Genomic DNA, 435 nt, shown 5'->3' on the forward strand with positions numbered 1-435 from the left:
GGGGAGCGGCGGCGGCGCTCCCAGACGGGCGGGCGGCTGCGGGGCGGTGCGTGTGCTGCATGTGCGTGCGTGTGTGTGTGAATGTGAGTGTGAGTGAGTGAGTGTGCGTGTGTCTCGGGGGGGCCAGGGGCTCCGCCGCAAGAAATAAAAGGACTGGGATAATAATCGCCATAATAAAACAAAAAGAAAAAAAAAAGGAGAGAGAGAGAGAAAAGAAAAGGGAAAGAAAAGAGGGGAGGCGAGAGAATAAGGCGGATAAAAGGAGGCCGGGCTGCTTTGCATTGAAGAGCGGGGCGCTATTGAAAGCGCTTGAAAAGCGGCGTTGTCCGTCGCGGGTCCGCCGCGGTATATTAGAGCGGGGCGGCGGCGGCGGCAGCAGCAGCGGCGCCTCCTCCTCCTCCTCCTCCTCCACCAGCTCCTCCGCCTCCTTCTTCT

This window comes from Geospiza fortis, unplaced genomic scaffold, assembly GCF_000277835.1.
Source record: "Geospiza fortis unplaced genomic scaffold, GeoFor_1.0 scaffold275, whole genome shotgun sequence".
Taxonomy (NCBI): Eukaryota; Metazoa; Chordata; class Aves; order Passeriformes; family Thraupidae; genus Geospiza; species Geospiza fortis.